This window comes from Cryptomeria japonica, chromosome 5 (genome assembly GCF_030272615.1).
Source record: "Cryptomeria japonica chromosome 5, Sugi_1.0, whole genome shotgun sequence".
NCBI classification, from domain to species: Eukaryota; Viridiplantae; Streptophyta; class Pinopsida; order Cupressales; family Cupressaceae; genus Cryptomeria; species Cryptomeria japonica.
In genome coordinates this window covers 856,723,611-856,732,001 of record NC_081409.1, presented here as the reverse complement: position 1 = coordinate 856,732,001, position 8,391 = coordinate 856,723,611, and positions in this window count along the sequence as shown.

Sequence of the window (8,391 nt, the reverse complement as noted above, 5' to 3'; positions counted from 1 at the left end):
GAGAAATTATTTGATGAGACAATAAAGAAGTACATGGGACACATTGACACCCTCCTACTGGCACTAAACAAAACAATAATGGAGCTTAAAGAATTGAATAGAGACACATGTAAGATAAATCTTTTGACAACAGATATTGATAAGGAGACCAGTAAAGTACAGAAAGAAATAAATGATACAGCTGACAACATCATTGGTTCCTCCCAACCAATATTAGTTATAGAGCAATAAATAGTAAGTTTTGAGGAAAAACTTGAGAAATTGGAGAAAGAATAGGAAAGAATAAAAGGAAAGGCAAAAGATCTAAAATGTAGACTCAGTCCTAAACTTGATAATCTCGTCTCTTTAAGGAAAGAGATATCAGAGGCACTTGTTCAAGGACTAAAGACACCGGAAGAGAAAATGCACACCCTCACCAACACAATTCAAAGAACAGAGGGAGCATTGAAGGACAGTGACAGGTTCACTAAGAGCCTAAATTTTGTATTAGCAGACCTTTTTGAGATTGTAACCAACCGGTTACAGGGTTCTAGGTGATAACTACATTCAATTGACATTTTGACAACCTTTTTTATTGATGTCAAAGGGGCAGTGGTAGAGAAGAGAAAAAATCCAATGACTTAGAGATCATTTCCTTAGGGGGAGCACACAGTTTTGGAAATTTGTTTTGGATACAATTTTGAATTTTTCTCATGGGTGTTGACATCAATGCCAAAAGGGGAGATTGTTGGCATTGCACACTCCAATGAGAATTGTATATGATTTAAGGTATTGTCATTGATGGAAACTTTGCAATCTTATAGCATCGGCAGACACCGACATTGACAGACTCTACACTGGCAGATAGTTCACCAGTGGTGACAAAGATGATTACCGGCACCCTAGCCAACATGATTTTGATTATTGTATATTGTATTTAATTATAATATCTTTTTGTAAGCCGACATGGCATATTGTAATAAGACTCATATATGAGTATGAGATCTTGTAGATCATTTTGAGAGATATAGATGATAGATGGATATGATGAGCAAATATTAAGGGAAATTTTGGAATAAGGTTTATGGTTGTTGTATGAGATTAAACTGGTACTGAACCTAGCATAGAAGATTCTTTATGTAGCAGTACATCACGTTGGATTTCCATAATCCTTTTTGTAAGTCAGTGAGACTTCCTTTTTGTAATTAAGCAGTGAGCTTTAAGAAGTTGGCCTTCCTGCATGTGCAGGCCCCTATTGTAAGTAATATCCATTCATTGGCCAATGAGTGAATATTGTGGGTCACAAATCCCACCGAGGTTTTTCCCAGACCAGGTTTCCTCATTAAAGATCTTTTGTTATGGTGTGCTTTCTATGTTGTGTTTATTGTTCATATTTACTGCAGATGGCTGATAACCAAGACAGACCTTAAATGGACTGTGACCAGTGGAACTATGAATTTCCCTATTGTACCTATGTTGAACGTATGGAAAAGTTTCATCCCATGTGTGGGGATGTTTTGAGTGATACATGCGTAGGATGTGAATGATCATCCAGTTGACTACCTCTGTCTGACCATCTGTTTGAGGATGGAAGGTAGTAGACTTTGTTAATTTTGTGTCCATCTTTTCCCATAATGTGGACCAGAACTTACTAAGAAACCTGTTGTCCAGGCTATCTGAAATGATGGTATTCAGAAAACCAAAATGAACCCAAATGTGTTCAAAGATAAGGTTTGCAGTGTCTTCTACAGACATTGTTTTTGTAAGGGCTATTTTTGTCTTCAATAAGGATACAACAGTTTTGGAATTTGCCCTTTATCACGAATCAAACCACAATCTGAAAATTTCCTTGAAATGAAGGCCTTCCCCAAATGGACTATGACATCTTATGCTTTAGTGGTTTTAGCATCCAAAGCATTAAAGTTCAATGGGAAATATTTGAGTTATAATTTTAATATTTTATTTTTATTTTTATTTTTTTAACTTTCCATACATTTCCCATTTTTCACGAGCCTTCAAGAGATTGGGGGACTAGAGTTCTCTGCAATGTTCACTGGTATTCTCATACTCATGCTGGAGGAAAATCTTGGCAACAATTTTCTACTATATGATGTGCACAAAAGGATATGTTGAGGAGACTTTCAAAAGTTAAATGCAAAATAGTGAGCCCGTGAGCGAATTTACATATCCTTAACAATTATTAGTCGACAGGTTGGGGAATGTTGAAACTCTTGAAAACATAGCACACTTGGTTCTTGTGTTTGGGAAAAGGTCAATCCTCTGATATTATTCATACATATGATTTCTAGAATTTATTTTTTAACAAAATGCCTCAAGGAAATGTTGTCTCACGGAATGCCACAGCCACAACAAAGTTTCTTGTCACATCTATGAAACCAACATGAAAATGCATGAAATAATGACTCTATAACCCAAAGGAGAAGGCACTCATCAATGGCAACCAGAGATTATGGAGTTCTCTTCATTTTGTGTAACATAATGCAGTCCCCAAGCAGAGCCAATGTTACCTTATGATTTTTTTTTAAAATCTTAGGTAACCCTTTCACTGGCTAATTATGAAAAATGGAAATAAATTTTTAATACTTTCATTTAAGGGGTTAGTAAATTATTTTGTACTAATATTTAATTCTTTAAGAATTAAATATTATCATATTGTGCAAAATAGTTAAATATCAAATTATGTCAAGTGAAAATTAGGTGAAATTCAGTCAAAGATTTTTACCTTTCATGTAAATTAATTCTTTCAAGAATTAATTTTTATTGTAATGTGTAGAATTATTGTACACAAATATGTAGAAATCTTAATGAAAGTGAAAAAGAAATGTAAGTGGGTAAATCAAAATTGGGAGGAAAAATTGTTGAAAAAGAAAGTTGGGTAAAAGGGAAGTTATGGGTAGTTACCCAACTACTTTAGTTATGGATGAATTCTTTAAAAGGGGATTATTTTTATTGTTGAGGGATTCTCTCCTCTATGAAAAAAAAGGAGATTTGTTACCATAGTTTATTGTTTTTACTCATAGTTGAAATACGGGCTTGATAAAAGAATAATTGCTCATGAATTTATCTTTGAAAGTCTTTGTGCTGATCAAAGAGAGTGGCCTTTGTATCATAGATTTGGAGAAATATTGATAAACTATGTTTTATCAATATTTGCAATTATTCATTGGAGGATTTTATGGATATTGAAAGACTGTGTGCTCTTAATATTCATTTATATGTTTCTTTGTACAAGCATTTATTTCATTTTCCATATTAATTATACCAAAATTATTAATAGACTTTGTGCTATTAATAAATGTTCATATTTTATTCTGGTCACAATTATTTATTTCTTGGAAAGGAGCGATTATTTTGAAATATAAAATTAACATTTGAGGGAGCGGTTCCTGTTTGAAAGTAGAGGAAAATCATCCTTCTCCATGATGGTTTATCCAATGTTGCAATGTTTTGTTGTTGTCCATTGGGCAAATTGGTAAAGAAAGCACAGTGACAAATTCATTTGCTAACAGTTTCTGGCGAGTCTGCTGGGGATCGAAGTGCCTTGTGCATTTGATTTTCAAAATTTTTAAGGTACCTCCCCTAGGATGGAGGTTCGCGGCTCTGTTGAAGATGAATACCAGAAGGCCTTTGTAAGATATCCAGAAGTACTAAAAGATTGGATTCCAGCAAGAAAGGAGAATGAAACAAATATCTCACTCTTTATACCATCATTTAAAGAGAATCCAATCATTGAAGTTGTAAGGGATTTAATAAAAGAAGTACAATTCTTGAAAGATTTTTATGGTGTTGTGCCAATCCAAAAAAGAAATAAATCTCCACCTCAAGACTTGAGCAAAGAAGAAGAAGTTACTGACATCGGGCATGAAGAAGGCAATAATCTTGAAGCAAAATCAAGTCATAGTCAACAACAAGAAGAAAAGAATTTCAGTTATTTTCAGACTTCTAAAGTTCTCATCTCAAATGCACCTTTGGGAGAATCAGCACAACAATTTTCATATAAGCAGTTACAAGATCAAGATATTCAAGGTATCACAAAAATCATTGACATTGGGACTCTCTTTCTGAAAGATGATATGGATGTAAACAATCAAGAATATCTTGAAACCATATTTATTTTCCCACACATGCATTGTACCTCTCTCATAGATGGGATAAGTATTATACTGATGTTGTTGCTCATTTCTTTTCTTCCTCCATCTTACAAAAAAATTGCTAGAAGAGGCTCATACTTTGTTCATCCTATAAATGGTCATATTTAGCCTTTTCTCTTCTCTCCTTCCATTGTAAATAACCCATTTTACTTTCAAATTTAGGCTTTTTTTTTTTTTTTTTGGTGGGGGGGTGCTGTGTTTTTGTCTTCAATAAGGTTACAACAGTTTTGGAATTTGCCCTTTATCATGAATCAACCCACAATCTGAAAATTTCCTTGAAATGAAGGCCTTCCCCAAATGGACTATGACATCTTATGCTTAAGAAGTTTTAGCATCCAAAGCATTAAAGTTCAATGGGAAATATTTGAGTTATAATTTTAATATTTTTTTTTTTAAACTTTCCATACATTTCCCATTTTTCAAGAGCCTTCAAGAGATTGGGGGACTAGAGTTTTCTGCAATGTTCACTGGTATTCTCATACTCATGCTAGAGGAAAATCTTGGCAACATTTTTCTGTTGTATGATGTGCACAAAAGGATATGTTGAGGAGACTTTCAAAAGTTAAATGCAAAACAGTGAGCGCGCGAGTGAATTTAGGTATCCTTAACAATTATTAGTCGACAGGTTGGGGACTATTGAAACTATTGAAAACATAGCACACTTGGTTCTGGTGTTTGGGAAAAGGTCAATCCTCTAATATTATTCATACACATGCTTTCTAGAATTTATTTTTTAACAAAATGCCTGAAGGAAATGTTGTCTCACGAAATGCCATAGCCACAACAAAGTTTCTTGTCACATCTATGAAACCAACATGAAAATGCATGAAATAATGACTTTGTAATCCAAAGGAGAAGGCACTCATCAATGGAAACCAAAGATTATGGAGTTCTCTTCATTCTGTGTAACATAATGTAGTACCCAGGCAGAGCCAATGTCACCTTATGATTTTTAAAAAAAATCTTAGGTAACCCTTTCACTGGCTAATTATGAAAAATGGACATAAATTTTTAATACTTTCATTTAAGGGCTTAATAAATTTTTTATACTAATATTTAATTCTTTAAGAATTAAATATTGTCATATTGTGCAAAATAGTTAAATATCAAATTATGTCAAGTGAAAATTAGGTGAAATTCAGTCAAAGATTTTTACCTTTCATGTAAATTAATTCTTTCAAGAATTAATTTTTATTGTAATGTGCAGAATTATTGTACACAAATATGTAGAAATCTTAATGAAAGTGAAAAAGAAATGTAAGTGGGTAAATCAAAATTGGGAGGAAAAATTGTTGAAAAAGAAAGTTGGGTAAAAGGGAAGTTACGGGTAGTTACCCAACTACTTTAGTTATGGATGAATTCTTTAAAAGGGGATTATTTTTATTGTTGAGGGATTCTCTCCTCTACGAAAAAAGGAGATTTGTAACCAGTGTTTATTGCTTTTACTCATAGTTGAAATACAGGCTTGATAAAAGAATAATTGCTTTAGCTCATGAATTTATCTTTGAAATTCTTTGTGCTGATCAAAGAGAGTGGCCTTTGTATCACCGATTTGGAGAAATATTGATAAACTATGTTTTATCAATATTTGCAATTATTCATTGGAGGATTTTATTGATATTGAAAGACTATGTGCTCTTAATATTCATTTATATGTTTCTTTGTACAAGCATTTATTTCATTTTCCATATTAATTATTCCAAAATTATTAATAGACTTTGTGCTATTAATAAATGTTCATATTTTATTCTGGTCACAATTATTTATTTCTTGGAAAGGAAAGATTATTTTGAAATATAAAATTAACATTTGAGGGAGCTGCTCCTGTTTGAAAGCAGAGGAAAATCATCCTTCTCCGTGATGGTTTATCCAATGTTGCAATGTTTTGTTGTTGTCCATTGGGAAAATTGGTAAAGAAAACATAGTGACAAATTCATTTGCTAACACAGGCCACTTTTAATGCCATTTTTGAGAACCTATCTACCACAACATACACGCAATTGTGGCCTCTTTTGGTGGTAGGAAGACTGGACATGAAGTGCATCTAAACTGAGTGCCAAGGTTTTTTCAGGAAGAAGAAGTGGTGATTACAATTCAAGTTTACGATTGGTAAGCTTAGCAATAGCACATGCAGTACAAGCTTGAATATATGAAATGACATCATTTCTCAACTTGGGCCAATAAAAATACCTCTGAAGTATATCATTAGTCTTACCTATGCCAAAGTGACCAGCAACCTTACTATAGTGAGCTTCGCATATCATCTTTTTGCATTCTACATTGGGCACACAGATTTGGCCAAGGTGACAAAGCATTCCATCTTGCAAATAGAAATCATTCACTTGATGTCCCTTCACCAATTGATTATAAACATCTGCAAATTCAACATCATTCTCATACAAGAAATCCCAGGCTTCAGTTTGATGATGACATGAGTCCAATACCATATTGATAGATGCAATCAGAGGCCTGCTCAAACAGTCTGCTACTTTGTTAGTGCTTCCCTTCTTGTGGCAAATATTGAGATGAAATTGTTAAAGATAGTCTGACCATCGTTGACGTCGATCATTCTGCAACTTCCCTTATGTTTGCAAGAATTGAAGAGGTTTGTGATCTATGTGGATGACAATCTCCTTACCCAAAATGTAATGTTTCCACTGCTTATAGGCTTGAACAATAGCATATAGTTGCTTGTAGTAAGTGGCATACCAACGCAATGTATCAGAAAAAGTCTGACTATGATATGCAACTGGGTGACCATGCTACATAAGGACAACTTCCAAGGCACATTCTGATGCATCATATTGTATTTCAAATGACTGTTGTAGGTTAGGAAGAGATAAAATTGGTACAAAACATAATCTTTGTTTTAACTTCTCAAATTTTTCCTGTTGAGAACCTGTCCATTTAAACTTTGCATGTGTTCCTCCCCACAATGATTGATTTAGAGGACAAGACAAATGGGAAAATCCCAACACAAATCTACAATAAAAGTTTGCCAATCCAAGGAAACTTCGTAACTCTGTGAGATTTCTAAGAGATGGCCAGTCCTAAATTACTTGTATCTTCTCTGGGTCAACAAGGACACCCTCACTGTCAATAACATATCCTAAGTATGTGATACTCTGCATACCAAAGGAGCACTTTTCTTTGTTTGCATAAAGCCCATGATGTTCTAAAGTTGAGAATTATTTCTACATGTTGCAAATGTTCATCCAAAGTTTTGCTGAAGATGAGTATGTCATCCCAATATACCACCATGAAAGAATCAATGAATGGCCCGAGTACATCATTCATCATTCTCATGAATGTCATAGGGGCGTTTGTTAGACCGAAAGGCATCACTAGCCACTCAAACAATCCCTCTTTAGATTTGAAAGTTGTCTTCCACACATCAGCTGAGTCAATTGGTATGTGATGGTATCTCGATTTCAAATCAATTTTTGTGAAGAATCGGACCCCTCTAAGCTGGTCCAAGAGGTCATCTATCCAAGGAAGTGGATACCTTATTTTGACTGAAATTTTGTTCAAGGCCCTATAGTCAATACAAACTCTCCAAGTTCCATAATTTTTCTTTGCCAGAACAATGGGACTGCCACAAGGTGATGCACTTGGATGAATATGTTCTTTGTCAATCAATTCTTATATTTGCCTCTTAATTTTATCATTTTCTAATACTGATCTATGATAGACTAGTTCATTAGGCAATGGAGTTCCCGGTATCAAATCAATAGTGTGTCTTACTTGGCAGTGTGTAGATACCCCAGTTCGCAACTTAAACAAAATCTCATATTTTATAAAAATTTGGTCCATTGATCTTTTATGTTGTGTTGTGGTGTTTGTGATGGCATTGGAATTATATACAGACTTCCTTTCTTCTTCAAGACGAATCATTAATAATATGAATGTTCCTATTCTGGCAACCAACCTCCTGCATTGCCTAGCACTAATCAAAGAGGTAGTGTATGCAGCGCTTAACTCTGGTATCCGGTATTTCTGCTCACCTAATCTAATTGTCACGCTGCGAGGTCTAGACTCATAGACACCATGGCATTGGTACATATATTGTTGTCCAAACAAAACATCACAAACATCTAAAGGAGACATCATAGATTACTTCATCTTTGAAAGGCTTTATACAGTAGGAAATGTGACACTGCTGGTGCACTTGGATATCTCTCCCTTGACTTACCCATCCCATAGAATAGGGTTGCGGATGTGCTATTGTTTTCAGATTCAA